At 33.6% G+C, this 25,525-nt stretch overlaps 2 non-coding genes across 2 annotated transcripts; both read right to left on the reverse strand.

Annotated features, from left to right (window-relative positions):
- Window positions 1-7,356: 7,356 nt before the first annotated feature.
- On the reverse strand, window positions 7,357-7,475 carry LOC131539865 (5S ribosomal RNA). The gene has a single exon (XR_009271102.1). It is a non-coding gene; the product is annotated as a 5S ribosomal RNA (ribosomal RNA).
- Window positions 7,476-13,236: 5,761 nt separating this feature from the next.
- On the reverse strand, window positions 13,237-13,355 carry LOC131539885 (5S ribosomal RNA). Its single transcript, XR_009271119.1, has one exon. It is a non-coding gene; the product is annotated as a 5S ribosomal RNA (ribosomal RNA).
- Window positions 13,356-25,525: the final 12,170 nt, after the last annotated feature.

The raw sequence follows: 25,525 nt of genomic DNA on the forward strand, positions 1-25,525 counted from the left end.
ATTTCAATCAATCTCCTACAAATTTCATTAAAATCTTCCAATTCTCTGCAATTTAAAAACAAGTGTAAAAAACTTTAATCTTCAGCATTGCACACTTTACATGTTTCACTTAGCTTCATTCCGATTCTTGTCAATATAATGTCAGTTAAAATCGCTTTGTGCCTAATAAAAAATTCCAAGCTTCATTGTTCTTTTCATGTTGTTCCATATGTCATCTTCTTTTAGATCTTTAAATTTCTGTACACATTAACAACAGGTTTCTTAAAAATTCCTTCTCTAAAGAAACAATAAAACATTTTCACCGTACATTCTTTAAAAGCATACAATTTTTCTCCCAACTTTACAAACACTTCTTTCTCTTGCTTCTCTTCCTCCATGTTTTCTATTCGTTTTATCCACTCTTTGGGTATTGCTTCTTTAATTACTTCATACTTATTTGTTTTTGATTCTTGTGATCCCAACATCCCACCATTTCTTATAAAAAATCTCTTTCCCTTGGTTTAAAATGCCATTGTTTAGGAATAAAGGCTGATTTAAAATGCTCTCTCGACCTTGTGGATTAAAATGAACATTAATTAAAAATTTTCCCCAAGCACTCATCAGTTCTTTATAAAAATCCGGCAACCCTTCCACCATCCAATTCTTAGTTTTCATCCATAAAATATTATCCCCCAAATTAAAATTCCCACATTTGTTAAGAAAATATTCCATTGACTTTTTCCATGCTGTTTCGCTTCCCTCATCTAGATATTTTTTTTAATTATTTGAACTCTTTTAAGCTTTTTCTTTGTTCCACATCAATTAATCCCATCCCTCCCTTTCCTGCTTCCCCTGTTAATGTATTATATGTAATTCTTGGAGGTTTGCCATTCCATAAAAAATCAAAAAAACATTTTTTCATCCTTTTTTCCACCCACATTGGCATAGCGGTCACATATAAAACACACCACAACCTTGACACCATTAACACATTTAAAATTAAAACCTTCCCTTTTAAACTTAAAGTCCTCAATTTCCAAAAATTTAACCTTCTTTCAATTCCACCTACTATTTTTTCCCACATTATTTCTTTAACATTCTTTTCGTCTTTTCCCATTAAAACACCTAAAATCTTTATTTCTTTTTTTTCTTTAAAATGAAAAGAATCTGTTAAACCAATCATTCCTCCAAATCTCACATATACCGTTTTCTCTTCATTTATCTTGCCTCCTGATCCCCTACAAAACATATGTACTACTTCCATGACTTCTTTAACACTCTCTATATCCTTAACTATAATTGTTGTATCATCCGCGTATTGAAATATTTTTTAATTTCCCCCACTTCCTTCAATGTTTATTCCTCTTATGTCTTCATCTATTTTAACAGCTAATCCCAAAGGTTCTGCAACTAATTAATATAAAAGCGCTGATAATGGACATCCTTGTCTTATTGACCTAGTAATTTTGAAACATTCCGTAAAAAAAAACTTTACATTTTATTCTTGTTATTGCTCCCCTATATAAAATCATAATCCACTTGACAAAATTTTCCCCAAACCCATACCCTCTTAAAATTTCAAATAAATATTCATGTTCCACTCTGTCAAAAGCTTTTTCGAAATCCAAACTAATAACATATCCTTTTTTTGTTTTTGTCTTTCATATACCTTATTCTATCTATTATACTTATTGTTGTGTCCGCTATATCTTTGCCTTTAACTCCATACACTTGATTTGTTTCGATTATGGTTGGCATTGCCTCTTTCAATCTGTTGGCTAAGACTTGTTAAAATTTTCAGATCTGTATTCAGCATTGTAATAGGTCGATAATTTTTTAAGTCTACTTTTTCTCCCTTCCTTTTATATATCAACTTTATTAATCCCATCCCCATTCTCTGATTCATTTCCTCTTTCTCAAAGATCTCTTCATATACTTCTTTTAAAATACCGGTTAAAAAATCCCTAAATGTTTTGTAGAATTCATTCCCTAAACCATCAATGCCTGGGCTTTTCCCTTTATTCAGTTCACTTATCGCTCTTTTTATTTCTTCATCTCTTATCTCTTGCTCACACTCTTTTTTATCCTCCTCCCCTAATTTTGTCTTTATTTGCTTCAGTAATTTCAGTTTTTCTTCATCATTTATTCCCTCTGCTTTAAATAGCTTTTCATAATATTCTTTTACTGCTTTTAAAATCTCATTTGTTTCCACCATATCTCCATTTTCTCTTTTTAGTCCTTTGATTGTTTGCGCCATTCCCCTTATTCTTTCTAAGTCAAAGAAAAACTTTGTACATTTCTCTCCTTCCACTGTGTACTTTGCTTTGCTTCTTAATCTCGCCCCATTGTATTTATTTTCTTCTATTTCTTTAAGTTTTCCTTCTATTTCTTTTATTTTTTGCAGATCTTTTTCGTTCTTATTAATTTCCTTTTCTAATTGTTCTCTTATTTCTCTTTCCTTACCCTTTTTACATCTCTGCACTATCCCACAGTATTCTTTTTTATACATTTTTTTCTCTATACATTTTCTTTTACTCTTGTAACGATTTCTTGTATACTTAAAGCATAGTCTTTAGTGTTTAGAACCCATATTCCCGGCCCTCTTTTCACTACATTCCAATCTATTTGCATAAAAATAGGTTTATGATCACTTAAACTTGTTCCTTCGTACCTTATTTTCTCTAAAAAACTTTCAATATTTCTTGTACATAAAATGAAATCGATTCCTGTTTTACACATAAAATTCCCCACTATTTGTCTTCTTGAAAATTATTTTTTCTTTTCATTCCTTTCTCTCCATACATCAATCAAATTATTTTCCTCCATCAGCAATTTTAACTATTTCCGTCCTGTGTCTGTCTTAAAAATAATTCCCTCAGCCATATCCAATTTACTAAACACAACATTAAAATCCCCCATAATAATAATTTCCTTATATTTCCTTACAAGTTTCCATAAAACATTATAATACTCCCTCTTCTCCATCTCTTTCGTTGGTGCATGACTATTATTTTCCTCTCTTTGTAAAAATATTTCTCTCCCATTATTCACAATATGTTTATTGAAAAACAGTGGTTGATTTAAAATCACTTCCCTTCCTTCTGGTTTAAAATCCACCCCAAGCTTTTAAAACTTCTCTGTAAAAATCAGGTACCCCTTTAATCATCCATTCTTTCATTTTCATTCATAAAACACTATCCCCCAAATTCACCTCCCCACATTTAAAAAAAAAAAAAATACTTCCATAGTTTCTTTCCATTCTCCTTTCTCTTCTTTATCTAGGTATTTTTTCACCACTTTGATTCTCAAATTCTTTTTCTTTATTTCTACGTCAGCTAGCCCCATCCCTCCTTTATCTGTCTGTCCAATCAAAGTGTTATACGCAACCCTCGGGGGCTTTTTCTCCCAAACAAAATCTAAAACACATCTTTTTATTCTCATTTCCACCCATCTTGGTATTGCCATCACAGTTAAAATGTACCACATTTTAGATAACATTAAAACATTTACCACTAAAATTTTCCCTTTTAAGCTTAAACATCTTCCCTTCCAAAATCTTAATCTCTTCTCCATTTCCCCCACCACCTTTTCAATCATTCTTTCTCTTGCCCCTTTTTCATCTTTCCCTAAAGTCACACCCAAAATTTTTGTTTCCTGTACCTCTTTAAAATTAAAACCCCCAAACAGACTAGGTACTCCCCCAAATCTCATGTACACCGTCTTTTCTTCATTTACTTTTGCACCTGTACCCTTACCATAACTCTTTACTTTTCCCATTACCTCCTTCACGCTCTTCAAATCCCTTAATATCAGCGTCGTGTCATCTGCATACTGAAAAATCTTTTTTCCCTCTTTTCCTTCTTCTATTCTAATACCTTACGTATCTTTATCCTTTTTAATCATCAATCCTAGTGTATACAACTGCGCTGAGAGTGGGCATCCCTGTCTAATTGATCTTGTCATTTTAAAAGGGTTCGTTAAAAAGCCGTTACATTTCACTTTTGTCATTACATTTTTATCTAAAATTTTAATCCATTCTTTAAAATTTTTCCCAAATCCAAAATGCTCCAAAACTGCAAATAAAAAACCATGTTCAACTCTATCAAACGCTTTTTCAAAATCTAAGTTAATAACATATCCATTCTCTTGCCTTTAATTTAAAACACTAATTATGTCTCTTATTCCACTAGTTATGTCTGCGATGTCCCTTCCTTTTACACCATACGCTTGGTGGTTGTTATAATTGTGGGTAAAACCTTATTTAATCTGTTTGCTAAAATCTTGGCTAGTATTTTCATATCCGTGTTATTTAACATATTTTTACTTCCTTTTCTTTTATATATTAATTTCATCAATCCCATACTCATCCTTTGGCCTAATTACTTTTTCCTAAAAATCTCCACTTATTTTTCCCTTAAAAACTTTATAAAATTCATTCACTAGTCCATCTATCCCTGGGCTTTTCTTTCCTTTCAGTATATTTATAGCTTCTATAATTTCTTCTTCACTAATTTCCTTGTCACATTCCTCTTTATCCTCCTTTCTTACTTTAGCCGTAACACACTCTAATAGTTTATTTTTCTCATTTTCATCTGTTTCTTGGGTACTAAAAAGCTCCTCATAATACGCTTTAACTTCCTTTAAAATATCATCCGTACCCTTAACTATTTCACCCTCTTTATTATGTAATTCTTTTATTAATTCTGACCTTCCTCTATTTTTTTCCAAATCAAAGAACAATTTTGTGCACTTTTCTCCCTCAATTGTATATTTAGCTTTGCTTCTTAATATAGCTCCTCTACACTTTTCTTCCTCAATTGTTTTCAACTCCTCCTCCAACAGAATTATCCTTTTTATTTGCATTTAACTTTTATTTGTCTCTTCATTCATTTTCATTCTTATTTCTACTTCCTTAGCTTTCTTTGCTCTCTGTACTGCTTTGCTATAAATTATAGATTTTTTTTATTTCATGCTTTACATTTTGCCACCATAATCGTTTATCTTCTAAATATATTCCATCTTCTTTCTCTTTTTCCAATAATTCTTCTTTTCCCCTTCTAGAATTTTCATTACTTAGAAGTTCTGAGTTTAAAATCCAAACACCAGGTCCTCTTTTTTCAATGCTAAAATCAATTTTCCATAAAAGCATTTTATTGTCGCTCAAACCAGTGTCTTTATAATAAATATGCTCCAGAAAACACTCCATATCTCTTTTACTTAAAATAAAATCTATTCTTGTTTGACACATAAAATTCTTATTGAAAAGTTTATTTTTCTTTGATTCTTTTCTCTCCAAATGTCAAATTCTCCTCTTCCATCATTTCACTTAAAAATTTCCTCCCAACATCTGTTTTAAAAACCATTCCATCTGCCATGTCAAATTTACTAAAAACCATATTAAAATCCCCAACTAATATTACATTTTTCCATTTCTTAGTTAAAATTCTAAAAAACCTTCAAAAAATTCATTTTTTTCTTTCTCTTGTGTAGGGGCATGTACATTATCATGAAAACTTTCTCCCCTTGTCTAATTTCAATGGCATTACATTTTCCTTTCAAATCATCATATTTCTTTTACCTCAAAATCCACATCTTCCCTTATTAAAACAGCCACTCCTCTTCCCATTCGTCCATCTCCATTGTTATAAAACATTTCTCCATTCCATCTCTTTTTAAAATCTTCCATTACCTCATTCTTCCAGTTCGTTTCTTGCAATAAAATAACCTCTTAATTTTTACATATCTCTTTCACCACATTGAATTTTTCTTTACCCATCAACCCTCTCACATTAAAACATAGAAGTCGTATAGCCATCACAAAAAATAATAAATAATTTAAAATGCTGAAAACCTCCATTATTAACCTTCATCATCTTCCACGTTTCTTAACACATCGAATCTGTTTACATTTTTCTTTACTTCCTTTCTGACAAGTCTTTTCCTAGATGATTCTAAATTTGGTTCTTCTTCTTACCAGTCTTCCCAAGTCTTTGTCCCTCTTTTGCTCCTCCAGTTCACCTTCCTCTTCAATTTCATTTGTCATGTCCATATTTTGGCTGTTTTCTGCCGCATTATTCTTGTCCATTATATTTGTATCTATGTCCGATGATGTCCATACTCTTTCCTCATTGCTTTTCTCCTCCTCTGATTTTTCTCCTTCATTGGTGTCGACTTGTTCCTTGCCATTCCTCCTCTTCTCTTCTTTTGCTGTTTCCTGCTGCTCCTCTGTTTCACTTATTGATTTTGTTTCCCTGGCCTCCTTTAGCATCTGCCCACTTTCCTCTTGCTCCTCTTCTTCCTCTTCTTCACTATTCATCCAGCATTCACACTTGTTCAGAATTTTAAGACAATACGGGCACTTGACAGCTGAACAAACCCTTGCGAAATGGCCTTCTTCTTCACACTTGTAACATCTGAACTCCGGACAGTCCTTGAGAATGTGCTGTGGACCGTGGATAATCCTAAAGTGTTGTGTTCCCTCTGCTGTCTCAAAACGTGTACTGTAAGGTAATGATGCGACTTCTCTTGGGAATTTCACCTTTAAAAATCTGGTTCCATCCTTGATGTTAGTTCCCGGATAATATCTTCTCCTTATTTGCGATGTGGGGATTACTTTCCACCCCTCCAACTTGTCCAGAATGTCTGTGTCCTCTAGGTATACGGGCAAATGCATAAAGGAGACCACGCACTCCCTGTCCTGTAGCTTTTTGGTTTCACACTTTATTCCTTTGATTTCCAGTCCATTTAAAAGTTCATCACAAAGTTCTTCTTTTTCCAGTTACCTCATACAGTCCATGTTGTTTTGGTCTCACAGCAAGAATTTTTCCTTCTCCCAACTTCTCTGCTATGGCTTTAATGATATACTGTACTCTGCTCCTCCATTTTGTACCTCTGCTACATAAATTGTTATGGTTGCTTCTTTTAAGTATACTCTTCGTGTATACTTAATTTTTCCCATTCTCAGCTCGCAATCCTTTTTCCAGTCCTTTATCTTGTTGCCTGCCAGTTTCTGCCGCCGTGTCCTTATCTTTTCCTTTGTGCCCGTCCATTTTACTCAATCACTCTTCCTCCACACATACAAAAAAAATAAAAAATAAATGAAAATAAACCACCTCCCAGACAGCGTAGAGCTGCTGGCTAGTGCTGAAACTCAACACCTATAAAATCCACTTAGTATTTCAATCACTCTAAACATACACAAACAAAAAAACAAAATGAAAATACAGAGAGAACTGCTGCCACACTTCTTCCTTAGTTGCTGTCTAGCGCACCCAGGGTGGTATGTCCGTAAGCAAAAATGGCAGCAAAAAGCAGGCTCTTTAAAGATCAGCCAGCCTAAAGGCCATTCTATGAGATAAGTAGTGAAGAAAACCCAAAAGCTTACAGCACCTGGTATTCCCAGGCAGTCTCCCATCCAAGTACTAACCAGGCCCAACCCTACTTAGCTTCCGAGATTAGACGAGATCTGGCGCACCCAGGGTGGTATGGCCGTAAGCAAAGATTGCAGCAAAAAGCGGGCTCTTTAAAGATCAGCCAGACTAAAGGCCATTCTATAAGATAAGTAGTGAAGAAAACCCAAAAGCTTACAGCACCTGGTATTCCCAGGCGGTCTCCCATCCAAGTACTAACCAGGCCCAACCCTGCTTAGCTTCCGAGATCAGACGAGATCGGGCACACCTTTTTTATTTTTTTTTTATTTTATTAAAACATTTTAAAACATTTTAGGAACAATCTGAATCACATTCTGGAAATAACACATTAAAATGAAAAAATGTCATTTCAATATATAGGTTCTCTTTTACAAAATGTTTTCTTCATTCATATTGTAATAATCAAACAAAACATTTAATATGTAACACATCTTCAGCTTAAATAGTTTGCACACAGGTATTTTTGTCTTCTTTTGTTTGACCATGTTTCTTCTGCTCCAAATTACAAACCTGGCAATGGTTAACATGAAATTTAAAAAACACCCATTCTTAACATTACCATTGAAACCAAACAAAAACAAAGTTTCCCATTCTTCATTAATATATCTTTGTTCCACCCCCAATTTGCTAGTCATTTCTTTTAATTTTTTTATAAAACATTTTAACTCTGTGCATTTAAAGAAAAGGTGTCGCACTCCTTCATCTTCCCTATTGCATACCTTACATCTTGCATCACTTGCCAGTCCAATTTTGCACAGTCTCATCTCACTCAGTAAACAATTATGTCTTAAAATGTAATCAAAGTTTTCTAAAATTGGACTTTTCCACCACGCTCTCAGATTCTGCCATATTTTTTTTTGTTTCCATGTTTGGGTATAATCTTTGCCAATATTCTTCCGCTCTTGGTGTAATAAAAACATCTTTACATATACAGGAATAAAACATCTTTAAAATACCATCTTTAAAAGCATGTTGTTTACCATTGATTTTAAAATCAACCACCATTCCATCATTACTCTTTGTTTCTGTTTTACCTTCTAAAATATTTATCCATTCTTTCGGTATTACCTCTTTCAATTTTTTATATTGATTTTCTAAGACTTTTTTAGTTTCATCATAATTTTCTACAATTGCATCTCTTATTACTTGCACCGGTGCAAAACCAGGTATCACTTCATACATAATATCTTTTATTTGCTTTATCCTCGCATCAAACCATTTTTTATACAAAATTGTTTGATCTTCCCTTTTAATTTTATTATTCAAAAACAGTGGTTGTCTTAAAATCTCTTCCTTGCTAAATGACATACAAACAACATGCTTTCTAAAATCACCCCATGCTTTTACAACTTCTTTATAAAACTCTGGAATTCCGTTCATCATGTTTTCTTTTAGTTTCATCCATAGAACATCTTCTCCCATTTTTCCACATTTATTTAAAAAATAATTCATTACTTCCTTCCAAGCATATTTTCCATCTTTCCAATATTTATTAACAATTTTAATTCTTATACTTTTCATTCTCATGAAAGGATCTAATAGTCCTAGCCCTCCTTCCTCCACCTTTCCAATTAAAGTGTCATAAGCAATTTTTGGTGTTTTTCCTTCCCATAAAAAGTTTAAAACAATAGATTTGATTTTTTTATAAACCCACATAGGCAAACTCACAGAACCCAGTACATACCACATTTTTGATAAAAACAAATAATTAATAACTAAAACTTTCCCCTTTAAAAACACATTTCTTAATTTCCAGAAATTCAACCTCTTTTGCATTCCTTTAAAAACCTCCTCCCATACCGCATCCCTTATTTCATTTTCATTTTCTCCAACCCTTATACCTAAAATTTTCATATTCTTCTTCTCTTCTTTACATTGTATTTTATTCGATACATCATTCGTTGATCCAACTCTCATGTATGTTGTTTTTTCTGTATTAACCTTTGCCCCTGTTCCTTTACAATATCTTTCTAAAACTTCCATTGCTTTCTCTATACTTTTAATAGCGTTTACAAACAATGTTGTGTCATCGGCATATTGAAATACTTTATGTTCTGATTCAGTTCCTTTTATCCATAATCCTTTTATGTCCTAAAGCTTCGGATACTATTGTGTATAATAATGCTGATATAGGGCACCCTTGTCTGATCGATCTTGTTATTTTAAAATCTTCAGTTAAAAACCCATTTACTTTTACACTAGTTATATCTGTGTATAGACATTTTATCCAATTAAAAAAATTCTCCCCAAACCCAAATCTCTCCATTACATCTATCAGATATTTGAGTTCAACTCTGTCAAAAGCTTTTTCCAAATCCATACTTATTATATATCCTGTTTCTTTTTCCTCCTTCATGTACCATATTATATATATTGTTAATGACATCAGATATATCTTTTTTTAGAACAGCATATGTTTGATTTGTTGTTATAATATTTGGTACTACTATTTTCAGTCGATTTGCTAAAATGTTGGCTAATATTTTGTAATCTGTATTCAACATACTTAGTGGTCTGTAATTTTTTTAATCTCTCTTATCCCCTTTTCTCTTGTAAATTATTTTCACCATACCTTTCTTCATACTGTTAGTTAAATTCCCTTTCTTGAAAATATCTATATATAATTCATTTAAAATCGGACATAAAACAGCCTTAAAAACTTTATAAAATTCAGCTGGTAAACCATCTATTCCTGGACTTTTACCATTTTTCAATTGATCAATTGCTGTTCCTATTTCTGATTCCGTAATCCCATTCTCACACATTTCCTTGTCTTCCTCATTAACTTTAACTTTTATTTTTCTTAATAAAAATTCCTCATCTTCTAAAACTACCTCATTTTCAGTAAATAAATCTTTATAGAGTCTTTTAATTTCTCCTAAAATTCCTGCTTTATCTTCTACATCTTTCCCATCTTGTGTTTTAATACTTGTTATTATATCCGCTCTCTGTCTTGTTTTTTCTAATTCATAAATATATTTTGTACTCCTTTCTCCTTCTACAATGTCTTTAGCCCTGCTTCTGATTATTGCTCCTTTGCACTTTTCTTCTTCTATTTTCCTCAATTCTTCCTGTAATTCTATTATCTTGTCAATATAATTTTCATTTACTTTCCTCATTTCATCATCCCACTCTTTTTTGATGATCTTTTCTTTCATTCTTTTTGCTTTCTGTATTTTTTAAGAATATTCCATTGAGAATTTTTTTATTCTATTCTTTAAAATATCCCACCAAAAACCTTTTTCCATTTCATACATTTCATCATTAACACTATTAATTATTATACTTTCTATTTCCATTCTGTACATTTCCATTTTTAGCAGTTCTGTATTTAATATCCACACCCCCGGTCCTTTATCAGTCTCATTAAAATTCATCATTATCCATAAAAAATCATGATCACTCTCACTATCATTTTTATATGAAGCATTTGTGACATAATGTGCTCCTGCTTTCCTGCATAAAAATCTAAAAGTCTATTCTACTTCGCTTTAAAATTTTATCAACAATTTGTCTTCTTGAATACTCTCTTTTCATACCATTCCTCTCTCTCCACACATCCACCATATCATTTTTCTCCATTATATTATGAAGTTCGTTCCTCCCTCTATCTCTTCTAAATCCCATTGAATCATCGATATCAATTCTCTGTATTACAGTATTAAAATCACCTAACACAATAATATTTTCTTGATTTTCTATTAACTCATTCATATCCTTATAAAAGTAAAATTTCTCTCTTTCCTCATTAGGTGCACGTATGATACACACTTTCATTTCTTTTCCATTACACAAGAATTTTACAATTATTATTCTTCCATTTGTGTCTTTATAATCTACATCAACTTTTTCAAATACCCCTTTTTTATTAAAATAGCTACTCCTCTTTTCCTTCCTATATCACAATTACTATATATTTCTCCATTCCACAATTTTCTAATTTCATCGCTTATTTTATCTTCCCACCTCGTTTCTTGTAGACATAACACATCACTCTTTTTGGTCAGACACATTAATCTTTCAAACTTTTGACTTTTGGATAATCCTCTAGCATTCAGCGAAACAATACATATAAAGCTCATTACGGAAAAGATTGGATAAACCAATAACCACCACTTAATCCGTTTCATTGTCTTTCAAGAAAGCATATCTTGCTTCACCCATTCCCACTTTCTTCCTCTCCAGTCTTTCCTTTAGCTCTTCTCTTCTTATTTTCTGCTTTTTAAGAACCTGTTGAATGTCTATGCCACCTTTTGTTCTTCCTTTTCCACCTCTATTAAGTCTTTCTTTTCCTTTGTTTTCCATTCCATAAATCCTCCCCCCATTTTCCGCTTCTCTTACCTCAGTCAGTGTCTTCATTCCCTTATCCTCAGCCTTTTCCTTTTCTTGACCTTTTTCATCGTCCAGTCCAACGGTGTCCACATTAATCAGGTTTCCATCCTCTTTGTCTTCTCCTTCTCCCGTCTCCATTCCTTGTTCTCCGTCCACGTTCCTTTCCTCATTCTCTACTATGTTGGTGTTCTCCTCTTCCTCATCATCCTGTTTATCTTCCTCTCCATGAGTCTGCCAATGTGAATCATTTAAACTTTCAATTGCAGTAACTCCCATCGCCTCCTGTTCTTCCATACTTACAGGTGCATCTCAATAAATTAGAATGTCGTGGGAAAGTTCATTTATTTCAGTAATTCAACTCAAATTGTGAAACTCGTGTATTAAATAAATTCAGTGCACACAGACTGAAGTAGTTTAAGTCTTTGGTTCTTTTAATTGTGATGATTTTGGCTCACATTTAACAAAAACCCACCAATTCACTATCTCAACAAATTAGAATATGGTGACATGCCAATCAGCTAATCAATGCAAAACACCTGCAAAGGTTTCCTGAGCCTTCAAAATGGTCTCTAAGTTTGGTTCACTAGGCTACACAATCATGGGGAAGACTGCTGATCTGACAGTTGTCCAGAAAACAAACATTGACACCCTTTACAAGGAGGGTAAGCCACAAACATTCATTGCCAAAGAAGCTGGCTGTTCACAGAGTGCTTTATCCAAGCATGTTAACAGAAAGTTGAGTGAAAGGAAAAAGTGTGGAAGAAAAATATGCACAACCAACGAGAAAACCGCAGCCTTATGAGGATTGTCAAGCAAAATCAATTCAAGAATTTGGATGAACTTCACAAGGAATGGACTGAGGCTGGGGTCAAGGCATCAAGAGCCACCACACACAGTCGTGTCAAGGAATTTGGCTACAGTTGTCGTATTCCTCTTGTTAAGCCACTCCTGAACCACAGACAACGTCAGAGGCATCTTACCTGGGCTAAGGAGAAGAAGAACTGGACTTTTCAGTTGAGAGCAAGTTTTGTATTTCATTTGGAAACCAAGGTCCTTGAGTCTGGAGGAAGGGTGGAGAAGCTCATAGCCCAAGTTGCTTTTAGTCCAGTGTTAAGTTTCCACAGTCTGTGATGATTTGGGGTGCAATGTTATCTGCTGGTGTTGGTCCATTGTGTTTTTTTGAAAAAACACAGTCACTGCACCCGTTTACCAAGAAATTTTGGAGCACTTCACGCTTCTTTCTGCTGACCAGCTTTTTAAAGATGCTGATTTCATTTTCCAGCAGGATTTGGCACCTGCTCACACTACCAAAAACACCAAAAGTTGGTTAAATGACCATGGTGTTGGTGTGCTTGATTGGCCAGCAAACTCACCAGAACTGACCGTGGGTAAGGGTGGTATGACCGTAAGAAAAGATTGCAGAAAAAAGCGGCCTCTTTAAAGATCAGCCAGACTAAAGGCCATTCTACAAGATAAGTAGTGAAGAAAACCCAAAAGCTTACAGCACCTGGTATTCCCAGGCTGTCTCCCATCCAAGTACTAATCAGGCCCAAGCCTGCTTAGCTTTCAAGATCAGACGAGATCGGGCGCACCCAGGGTGGTATGGCCGTAAGCAAATATTGCAGCAAAAAGCGGGCTCTTTAAAGATCAGCCAGACTAAAGGCCATTCTATAAGGAAGTTTAAAAAAGTAAAATAAAATTAAACTTATAAGTTTTAAGTAGTAATCAAAAGAAAACACAATAAAGAACACCAAAACTAAGGGAGAGCCTTTCTCTCCAAACTGCCAACTCACAAATCCTGGATCGTACGAACTCAGATGGCACTTAGTGTGGTATGGCCGTAAGCGAAGATTGCAGCAAAAAGCGGCTCTTTAAAGATCAGCCAGACTAAAGGTCATTCTATAAAATTCAGATGATAAACCATCTAAACCAGGGCTTTTCCCATTACTTAATTGTGTTATAGCTTCATTTATCTCCTCTTCTGTTATATCGCTATCACACAATTTTTAATCATCTTCTTTTACTTTCACTTTAATTTGATTTAACAAAAATTCTTTATCTTCCTCATTAACTCCTTCCGTCCTAAATACAACACCATAGAATTCCTGGACTGCTTTTAAGATCCCTTCTGTATCTTTTACGTTTTTACCATCCAATGAAATGTTCTTTATTAAGTCAGCTTTTTGTCTAGCCTTTTCTACTTCATAAAAAAACTTTGTACTTCTTTCTCCTTCCACCGTATTTCTTATCTTGCTTCTTATTCTAGCACCCATACATTTGTCCTCTTCCATTTTTTTAAGTTTCTCTTCTAGCACTACTATTTTCCTAATGTCCATGTTTCCTTCAGTTACCCTTTTCATTTCATCTTCCCATTCTTTATTTAATTCTCTTTCTTTAGCTCTTTTTGCTTTCCATATTTTCTTAGAACATTCTATAGATACTCTTTTTATGTCTGATTTTACATTGTCCCACCACATATATATTGCTTCATCATATAAAACATCATCTACACTGTTAATAATTAAGTTTTTCATTTACATTTTGTAAAAATCATTCTTTAAAAGTTCTGCGTTAACCACCCATACACCTGATCCTCTTTCCACTCCGCTGAAATCCATCATTACATATAAAAAATCATGATCACTCCCACTATACAGTTTATAAAAAACTTTTGAAATAAAGTGCTCAAATCTTCTATCGCATAAAATAAAATCTATCATACTATGTTTTAAAATGTTATTCACCCACTGTCTTCTTGAATATTCTCTTTTGACTCTGTTTCTATCTCTCCATACATCTACTAATTTGTGTTTATCCATCATACATTTCAATTCATTTCTTCCAACATCAGCTCTGTACACTATATGATTTTCAATATCTATTCTTTCTAAAACAGTATTAAAATCTCCTATAACAATAATATTCTTCCATCCATTGATTAAAATACTCAGTTCTTTAAAAAAAATAACTATTTCCATATCTTCATTAGGAGCATGTATATTACATATTGTTATTTCTTCCCCCCATCCATAATTTTGACAGTTAAAATCTTTGTTATCTTTAAATAAAACATTAGTTGATTCTACTACTCCCCTTCTGATAAGTATCTCCAGGCCTTTTTTCTTATTTAAATCATTACTGTACCATATTTCTCCATCCCAACATTTGTTAAAATCATCAATTATTGTTTCATTCCATCCAGTTTTTTGTATACATAAAATATCACTTTTTGTTAAATTAATTACATTTTCAAACTTCAATTTAGATGACAACCCTCTAACATTAATCGAGACCAAACATAAATTACTCATAATGAAAAAAAGAAGAAAAAACACAAACCAAAACAACCCATAATCCATGTATAGTCTCTCTTGAGATCTAAAATTATAGATTTTTTCTATCATCATTTAGCCTAGTTTTTGCTTCTTTTCTTAATTTTTGTTTCTTTAATACTTGTTCTATGTTTATTTGCGCAATTTTTTTCATTTTACGTCTTCTGTTCATACTGTCCAGTGTTCTACTTTCAACCTCAAAGTTAATTTCAACAGTTTCCTCATCGCCACCTCCTCTTTATTCCGCGCAGCTGCATTTTCACTCGTTGATGCACATTCGTTCTCTTTCATTTGTCCATCATTAGCAATAGTTTGCTGTGTCTCAGTCTCGGTTGAATGCACTTCAATCTCTTTATTTCCATTGTCCTCTCTCCTCGTGCAGTCCTCCTTTTCTTGTTTATGTAAATCCTCAGAAATTCCATTCACCTCCTGTATTTCATCTTTCCTTCTATCGCTGCTTGTCTCCTCCATGTGCTCCTGCACCTCTATCTCCGTTTCTGTATTGTCCTCCTCTTCAGATTCACACGTGCACCTCATCCATGTCTTTTCACAGCTATGGCAGTCCCGCGCAAAATGCCCCTGTTCCAGACATTCTCTGCAGGTATATTGAGGGCAATCTTTTTTCTCATGCTCTGTGCTTGCACATAATCTGCAAGTCTTTAGTTGGTCATCATGAATGACTCTAAAATATTTCAGTCCTTCCTCCATGTCAAATCTCACGTTGTATGGCAAAGTCACAATGTCCTGTGGGAATCTTACTCTTAAAAACCTTGTTCCATCCGCAACAGTTGTGCCCTGATAAAATCTCCTTCTTAATGGGAGAATAGGATTAACTCCCCAATCCACCAGTTTTTGAATGATTTCTTCATCTTTTATGTAATTGGGCAAATGCAGAAAAGAGACCATTCTTTCAGTTTTACATAGTCTTTTTATCTCACAAAATTGTCCATCAACTACTAATCCATGCATTAGCTTGTCACAGTCTCTCTCATTTTCCATTGTTAGTTCATAGTCAAAATTACTTTTTTTCCTCAGTCCATACAGTTTTCCAATTACAGTTTTCTCTTCCAGTGCCTTTATTATCATCATCATAGTTATTTTCTCTGGATCATTAACAGTCATCGTTAACGTTGCTTCTTTTTTGTAGTCTCTCTGATATTTTGATTGACTTTTTATCCTTTTCATTGTCTCATTTCTTTGACCTATTTCTCGTCTTCCATCAGTATCATCTCTTGCTTGTTTACCTTGACTTTGCAGCTCTCCATTTCCTCCACTCCTTAGATCCATTCCATTCTTTTTCCTCCTTGTGACAATCATTGCCCATGTTTCATTACTCTCTTTGTCTTTGTCCATGTCCTTTCCGTTGTTCCTTTCAGCATATTCGTTATCCATTTTCTCTTTGTCTAATGTCCGATCTTGTACCGTTGCCGTGATATCTGTCATTTTGGAAAAAGTTTAGTTTTAAGTAGTAATCAAAAGAAAACACAATAAAGAACACCAAAACTAAGGGAGAGCCTTTCTCTCCAAACTGCCAACTCAAAAATCCTGGATCGTACCAACTCAGATGGTCGTACCAACTTCCGAGATCAGACGAGATCGGGCGCACCCAGGGTGGTATGGCCGTAAGCAAAGATTGCAGCAAAAAGCGGGCTCTTTAAAGATCAGCCAGACTAAAGGCCATTCTATAAGATAAGTAGTGAAGAAAACCCAAAAGCTTACAGCACCTGGTATTCCCAGGCGGTCTCCCATCCAAGTACTAACCAGGCCCAACCCTGCTTAGCTTCCGAGATCAGACGAGATCGGGCGCACCTTTTTTTTTCCAAAAGCTTACAGCACCTAGTATTCCCAGACGGTCTCCCATCCAAGCACCAACCAGGCCCAACCCCGCTTAGCCTCCGAGACCATTTTTTTTTTTTTTTAAACATTAAAACATTTTAGAAACAATCTGATTCACATTCTGGCAACAACACATTAAAATGAAAAAATGTCATTTCAATATATAGGTTCTCTTTTACAAAATTTTTTACAAAAACATCTTTTTCTTCATTCATATTGTAATAATCAAACAAAACATTCAATATGTAACACATCTTCAACTTAAATAGTTTGCACACAGGTATTTTTGTCTTCTTTTGTTTGACCATATTTCTTCTGCTCCAAATTACAAACCTGGCAATGGTTAACATGAAATTTAAAAAACACACATTCTTAACATTACCATTGAAACCAAACAAAAACAAAGTTTCCCATTCTTCATTAATATATCTTTGTTCTACTCCCAATTTGCTAGTCATTTCTTAGAAATTTTTATAAAACATTTTAACTCTGTGCATTTAAAGAAAAGGTGTCGACTCCTTCATCTTCTCTATTGCATACCTTACATCTTGCATCACTTGCCAGTCCAATTTTGCACGGTCTCATTTCACTTAATAAACAATTATGTCTTAAAATGTAATCAAAATTTTCTAAAATTGGACTTTTCCACCATGCTCTCAGATTCTGCCATATTTTTTTTGTTTCCATGTTTGGGTATAATCTTTGCCAATATTCTTCCGCTCTTGGTGTAATAAAAACATCTTTACATATACAGGAATAAAACATCTTTAAAATACCATCTTTAAAAGCATGTTGTTTACCATTGATTTTAAAATCAACCACCATTCCATCATTACTCTTTGTTTCTGTTTTACCTTGTAAAATATTTATCCATTCTTTCGGGATTACCTCTTTCAATTTTTTATATTGATTTTCTAAGACTTTTTTAGTTTCATCATCATAATTTTCTACAATTGCATCTCTTATTACTTGCACCGGTACAAAACCAGGTATCACTTCATACATAATATCTTTTATTTGCTTTATCCCCGCATCAAACCATTTTTTGTACATAATTGTTTGATCTCCCCTTTTAATTTTATTATTCAAAAACAGTGGTTGTCTTAAAATCTCTTCCTTGCTAAATGACATACAAACAACATGCTTTCTAAAATCACCCCATGCTTTTACAACTTCTTTATAAAACTCTGGAATTCCGTTCATCATGTTTTCTTTTAGTTTCATCCATAGAACATCTTCTCCCATTTTTCCACATTTATTTAAAAAATAATTCATTACTTCCTTCCAAGCATATTTGCCATCTTTCCAATATTTATTAACCATTTTAATTCTTATACTTTTCATTCTTATGAAAGGATCTAAAAGTCCTAGCCCTCCTTCCTCCACCTTTCCAATTAAAGTGTCATAAGCAATTTTTGGTGTTTTTCCTTCCCATAAAAGTTTAAAACAATAGATTTAATTTTTATAAACCCACATAGGCAAACTCACAGAACCCAGTACATACCACATTTTTGATAGAAACAAAGAATTAATAACTAAAACTTTCCTTTAAAAACAAATTCCTTAATTTCCAGAAATTCTCTTTGCATTCCTTTAAAACCTCCTCCCATACCGCATCCCTTATTTCATTTTCATTTTCTCCAACCCTTATACCTAAAATTTTCATATTCTTCTTCTTCTTTACATTGTATTTTATTCGATACATCATTCGTTGATCCAACTCTCATGTATGTTGTTTTTCTGTATTAACCTTTGCCCTGTTCCTTTACAATATCGTTGTAAAACTTCCATTGCTTTCTATACTTTTAATATCGTTTACAAACAATGTTGTGTCATCTGCATATTGAAATACTTTATGTTCTGATTCAGTTCCTTTTATCCATATTCCTTTTATGTTCTTTTCCTGTTCTATTGCCAATCCTAAAGCTTCGGATACTATTGTGTATAATAATGCTGATATAGGGCACCCTTGTCTGATCGATCTTGTTATTTTAAAGTCTTCAGTTAAAAACCCATTTACTTTTACACAACTAGTTATATCTGTGTATAGACATTTTATCCAATTTAAAAAATTCTCCCCAAACCCAAATCTCTCCATTACATCTATCAGATATTTGTGTTCAACTCTATCGAAAGCTTTTTCCAAATCCACACTTATTATATATCCTGTTTCTTTTTCCTCCTTCATGTACCATATTATATCTCTTATATTGTTAATGACATCAGTTATATCTCTTTTTAGAACAGCATATGTTTGATTTGTTGTTATAATATTTGGTACTACTATTTTCAATCGATTTGCTAAAAGTTTAGCTAATATTTTGTAATCTGTATTCAACATACTTAGTGGTCTATAATTTTTTAAATCTCTCTTATCCCCTTTTCTCTTGTAAATTATTTTCACCATACCTTTCTTCATACTGTTAGTTAAATTCCCTTTCTTGAAAATATCTATATATAATTCATTTAAAATTGGAGATAAAACAGCCTTAAAAACTTTATAAAATTCAGCTGGTAAACCATCTATTCCTGGACTTTTACCATTTTTCAATTGATCAATTGCTGTTCCTATATCTAATTCCGTAATCCCATTCTCACACATTTCCTTGTCTTCCTCATTAACTTTAACTTTTATTTTCTTAATAAAATTCCTCATCTTCTAAAACTACCTAATTTTCAGTAAATAAATCTTTATAGAATCTTTTAATTTCTCCTAAAATTCCTGCTTTATCTTCTACAGCTTTCCCATCTTGTGTTTTAATACTTGTTATTATATCCGCTCTCTGTCTTGTTTTTTCTAATTCATAAAAATATTTTGTACTCCTTTCTCCTTCTACAATATCTTTAGCCCTGCTTCTGATTATTGCTCCTTTGCACTTTTCCTCTTCTATTTTCCTCAATTCTTCCTGTAATTCTATTATCTTGTCAATATCATTTTCATTTACTTTCCTCATTTCATCATCCCACTCTTTTTTGATCTTCTTTTCTTTCATTCTTTTTGCTTTCTGTATTTTTTTGGAATATTCCATTGAGAATTTTTTTATTCTATTCTTTAAAATATCCCACCAAAAACCTTTTTCCATTTCATACATTTCATCATTAACACTATTAATTATTATACTTTCTATTTCCATTCTGTACATTTCCATTTTTAGCAGTTCTGTATTTAATATCCACACCCCAGGTCCTTTATCAGTCTCATTAAAATTCATCATTATCCATAAAAATCATGATCACTCTCACTATAATTTTTATATGAAGCCTTTGTAACATAATGTGCTTCTGCTTTCCTGCATAAAAATAAGTCTATTCTACTTTGCTTTAAAACTTTATCAACAATTTGTCTTCTTGAATACTCACTTTTCATACCATTCCTCTCTCTCCACACATCCACCATATCCTTTTTCTCCATTATATTATGAAGTTCGTTCCTCCCTCTATCTCTTCTAAATTCCATTGAATCATCTATATCAATTCTCTGTATTACAGTATTAAAATCACCCAACACAATAATATTTTCTTGATTTTCTATTAACTCATTCATATTCTTATAAAAGTCAAATTTCTCTCTTTCCTCATTAGGTGCATGTATGTTACACACTTTCATTTCTTTTCCATTACACAAAAATTTTACAATTATTATTCTTCCATTTGTGTCTTTATAATCTACATCAACTTTTTCAAATACCCCTTTTTTTATTAAAATAGCTACTCCTCTTTTCCTTCCTATATCACAATTACTATATATTTCTCCATTCCACAATTTTGTAATTTCATCGCTTATTTTATCTTCCCACCTCGTTTCTTGTAGACATAACACATCACTCTTTTTGGTCAGACACATTAATCTTTCAAACTTTTGACTTTTGGATAATCCTCTAGCATTCAGCGAAACAATACATATAGAGCTCATTACGGAAAAGATTGGATAAACCAATAACCACCACTCAATCCGTTTCATTGTCTTTCAAGAAAGCATATCTTGCTTCACCCATTCCCACTTTCTTCCTCTCCAGTCTTTCCTTTAGCTCTTCTCTTCTTATTTTCTGCTTTTTAAGAACCTGTTGAATGTCTATGCCACCTTTTGTTCTTCCTTTTACACCTCTATTCAGTCTTTCTTTGTTCTCCATTCCATAAATCCTCCCCCCATTTTCCGCTTCTCTTACCTCAGTCAGTGTCTTCATTCCCTTATCCTCAGCCTTTTCCTTTTCTTGACCTTCTTCATTTTCCAGTCCAACGGTGTCCACATCTTCCTGTTCCTTAGAAAAGTCTTTATTAACCAGGTTTCCATCCTCTTTATCTTCTTCTTCTCCCATCTCCATTCCATGTTCTCCGTCCTCGTTCCTTTCCTCATTCTCTACTATATCAGTGTGCTCCTCTTCCTCATCATCCTGTTTATTTTCCTCCATGAGTCTCGTCGTCCATCTCACATCTGCATCTTATCATTGCCTTGTCGCAGCCTTGGCACCGCGGGACTTTGCAGTCTCGCGCATAATGCCCCTGCTCAAGACAGTCTCTACATGTGAATTGAGGACAGTCCTTTTTCTCATGCTCCACACTTGCACAAATCCTGCATGTCTTTACTTGATTGTCATGAATCACTCTGAAGTACTGCACTCCTTCTTCGGTCATGAAACTTGTATTATATGGTAAAGACGTCACTTCTTGTGGAAACTTTACCTTCAAAAAACGCGTTCCGTCCGCCACTGTTGTCCCCGGATGATATCTCCTTCTTAGCGGCAAAATGAGATATTTTTGTCTAGCCTTTTCTACTTCATAAAAAAACTTTGTACTTCTTTCTCCTTCCACCGTATTTCTTATCTTGCTTCTTATTCTAGCACCCATACATTTGTCCTCTTCCATTTTTTTAAGTTTCTCTTCTAGCACTACTATTTTCCTAATGTCCATGTTTCCTTCAGTTACCCTTTTCATTTCATCTTCCCATTCTTTATTTAATTCTCTTTCTTTAGCTCTTTTTGCTTTCCATATTTTCTTAGAACATTCTATAGATACTCTTTTTATGTCTGATTTTACATTGTCCCACCACATATATATTGCTTCATCATATAAAACATAATCTACACTGTTAATAATTAAGTTTTTCATTTACATTTTGTAAAAATCATTCTTTAAAAGTTCTGCGTTAACCACCCATACACCTGATCCTCTTTCCACTCCGCTGAAATCCATCATTACATATAAAAAATCATGATCACTCCCACTATACAGTTTATAAAAAACTTTTGAAATAAAGTGCTCAAATCTTCTATCGCATAAAATAAAATCTATCATACTATGTTTTAAAATGTTATTCACCCACTGTCTTCTTGAATATTCTCTTTTGACTCTGTTTCTATCTCTCCATACATCTACTAATTTGTGTTTATCCATCATACATTTCAATTCATTTCTTCCAACATCAGCTCTGTACACTATATGATTTTCAATATCTATTCTTTCTAAAACAGTATTAAAATCTCCTATAACAATAATATTCTTCCATCCATTGATTAAAATACTCAGTTCTTTAAAAAAAATAACTATTTCCATATCTTCATTAGGAGCATGTATATTACATATTGTTATTTCTTCCCCCCATCCATAATTTTGACAGTTAAAATCTTTGTTATCTTTAAATAAAACATTAGTTGATTCTACTACTCCCCTTCTGATAAGTATCTCCAGGCCTTTTTTCTTATTTAAATCATTACTGTACCATATTTCTCCATCCCAACATTTGTTAAAATCATCAATTATTGTTTCATTCCATCCAGTTTTTTGTATACATAAAATATCACTTTTTGTTAAATTAATTACATTTTCAAACTTCAATTTAGATGACAACCCTCTAACATTAATCGAGACCAAACATAAATTACTCATAATGAAAAAAAGAAGAAAAAACACAAACCAAAACAACCCATAATCCATGTATAGTCTCTCTTGAGATCTAAAATTATAGATTTTTTCTATCATCATTTAGCCTAGTTTTTGCTTCTTTTCTTAATTTTTGTTTCTTTAATACTTGTTCTATGTTTATTTGCGCAATTTTTTTCATTTTACGTCTTCTGTTCATACTGTCCAGTGTTCTACTTTCAACCTCAAAGTTAATTTCAACAGTTTCCTCATCGCTTACCTCCTCTTTATTCCGCGCAGCTGCATTTTCACTCGTTGATGCACATTCGTTCTCTTTCATTTGTCCATCATTAGCAATAGTTTGCTGTGTCTCAGTCTCGGTTGAATGCACTTCAATCTCTTTATTTCCATTGTCCTCTCTCCTCGTGCAGTCCTCCTTTTCTTGTTTATGTAAATCCTCAGAAATTCCATTCACCTCCTGTATTTCATCTTTCCTTCTATCGCTGCTTGTCTCCTCCATGTGCTCCTGCACCTCTATCTCCGTTTCTGTATTGTCCTCCTCTTCAGATTCACACGTGCACCTCATCCATGTCTTTTCACAGCTATGGCAGTCCCGCGCAAAATGCCCCTGTTCCAGACATTCTCTGCAGGTATATTGAGGGCAATCTTTTTTCTCATGCTCTGTGCTTGCACATAATCTGCAAGTCTTTAGTTGGTCATCATGAATGACTCTAAAATATTTCAGTCCTTCCTCCATGTCAAATCTCACGTTGTATGGCAAAGTCACAATGTCCTGTGGGAATCTTACTCTTAAAAACCTTGTTCCATCCGCAACAGTTGTGCCCTGATAAAATCTCCTTCTTAATGGGAGAATAGGATTAACTCCCCAATCCACCAGTTTTTGAATGATTTCTTCATCTTTTATGTAATTGGGCAAATGCAGAAAAGAGACCATTCTTTCAGTTTTACATAGTCTTTTTATCTCACAAAATTGTCCATCAACTACTAATCCATGCATTAGCTTGTCACAGTCTCTCTCATTTTCCATTGTTAGTTCATAGTCAAAATTACTTTTTTTCCTCAGTCCATACAGTTTTCCAATTACAGTTTTCTCTTCCAGTGCCTTTATTATCATCATCATAGTTATTTTCTCTGGATCATTAACAGTCATCGTTAACGTTGCTTCTTTTTTGTAGTCTCTCTGATATTTTGATTGACTTTTTATCCTTTTCATTGTCTCATTTCTTTGACCTATTTCTCGTCTTCCATCAGTATCATCTCTTGCTTGTTTACCTTGACTTTGCAGCTCTCCATTTCCTCCACTCCTTAGATCCATTCCATTCTTTTTCCTCCTTGTGACAATCATTGCCCATGTTTCATTACTCTTTGTCTTTGTCCATGTCCTTTCCGTTGTTCCTTTCAGCATATTCGTTATCCATTTTCTCTTTGTCTAATGTCCGATCTTGTACCGTTGCCGTGATATCTGTCATTTTGGAAAAGTTTAGTTTTAAGTAGTAATCAAAAGAAAACACAATAAAGAACACCAAAACTAAGGGAGAGCCTTTCTCTCCAAACTGCCAACTCAAAAATCCTGGATCGTACCAACTCAGATGGTCGCATCAACTTCCGAGATCAGACGAGATCGGGCGCACCCAGGGTGGTATGGCCGTAAGCAAAGATTGCAGCAAAAGCGGGCTCTTTAAAGATCAGCCAGACTAAAGGCCATTCTATAAGATAAGTAGTGAAGAAAACCCAAAGCTTACAGCACCTGGTATTCCCAGGCGGTCTCCCATCCAAGTACTAACCAGGCCCAACCCTGCTTAGCTTCCGAGATCAGACGAGATCGGGCGCACCTTTTTTTCCAAAAGCTTACAGCACCTAGTATTCCCAGACGGTCTCCCATCCAAGCACCAACCAGGCCCAACCCCGCTTAGCCTCCGAGACCATTTTTTTTTTAAACATTAAAACATTTTAGAAACAATCTGATTCACATTCTGGCAACAACACATTAAAATGAAAAAATGTCATTTCAATATATAGGTTCTCTTTTACAAAATTTTTTACAAAAACATCTTTTTCTTCATTCATATTGTAATAATCAAACAAAACATTCAATATGTAACACATCTTCAACTTAAATAGTTTGCACACAGGTATTTTTGTCTTCTTTTGTTTGACCATATTTCTTCTGCTCCAAATTACAAACCTGGCAATGGTTAACATGAAATTTAAAACACACATTCTTAACATTACCATTGAAACCAAACAAAAACAAAGTTTCCCATTCTTCATTAATATATCTTTGTTCTACTCCCAATTTGCTAGTCATTTCTTAGAAATTTTTTATAAAACATTTTAACTCTGTGCATTTAAAGAAAAGGTGTCGCACTCCTTCATCTTCTCTATTGCATACCTTACATCTTGCATCACTTGCCAGTCCAATTTTGCACGGTCTCATTTCACTTAATAAACAATTATGTCTTAAAATGTAATCAAAATTTTCTAAAATTGGACTTTTCCACCATGCTCTCAGATTCTGCCATATTTTTTTTGTTTCCATGTTTGGGTATAATCTTTGCCAATATTCTTCCGCTCTTGGTGTAATAAAAACATCTTTACATATACAGGAATAAAACATCTTTAAAATACCATCTTTAAAAGCATGTTGTTTACCATTGATTTTAAAATCAACCACCATTCCATCATTACTCTTTGTTTCTGTTTTACCTTGTAAAATATTTATCCATTCTTTCGGGATTA

The sequence above is a fragment of the Onychostoma macrolepis genome, chromosome 04, assembly GCF_012432095.1.
Source record: "Onychostoma macrolepis isolate SWU-2019 chromosome 04, ASM1243209v1, whole genome shotgun sequence".
Taxonomy (NCBI): domain Eukaryota; kingdom Metazoa; phylum Chordata; class Actinopteri; order Cypriniformes; family Cyprinidae; genus Onychostoma; species Onychostoma macrolepis.